Here is a 387-nt window from a genome sequence, read left to right on the forward strand (position 1 = left end):
GAGAGAGAGAGAGAGAGACATTTAAACCCACATACGTTAATCAGCCACTTTCTATTTATCACTGTTTCTTTATTTTGAACCTTTTTTCTTCTCCACTATTAGCCACTCTATTGCTCTCTACCTTATAAATATTTATATATTTTATCACTTTATATTCATTTTATTCATATATCATGCAGCCCTATTTTTGAGGTCACAAAGTGCTTTTGATATAAATATCTGGTGTTTTTCATTTTTCCATGTATTTTAATATTGTTATATTATTATTATTATTATTATTATTTTGTTGCATTTGTTTCCACTGTTTTGTGTTGTTTTGGTGATTTGTTTTGTTTAAAAAGACTGTCAGAGTAGAGCAGCAAAATAGCATAGTAAGAAATAAAAGTG

The sequence above is a fragment of the Morone saxatilis genome, unplaced genomic scaffold (genome assembly GCF_004916995.1).
Source record: "Morone saxatilis isolate NCDOM2014 unplaced genomic scaffold, NCSU_SB_2.0 Contig4, whole genome shotgun sequence".
NCBI classification, from domain to species: domain Eukaryota; kingdom Metazoa; phylum Chordata; class Actinopteri; family Moronidae; genus Morone; species Morone saxatilis.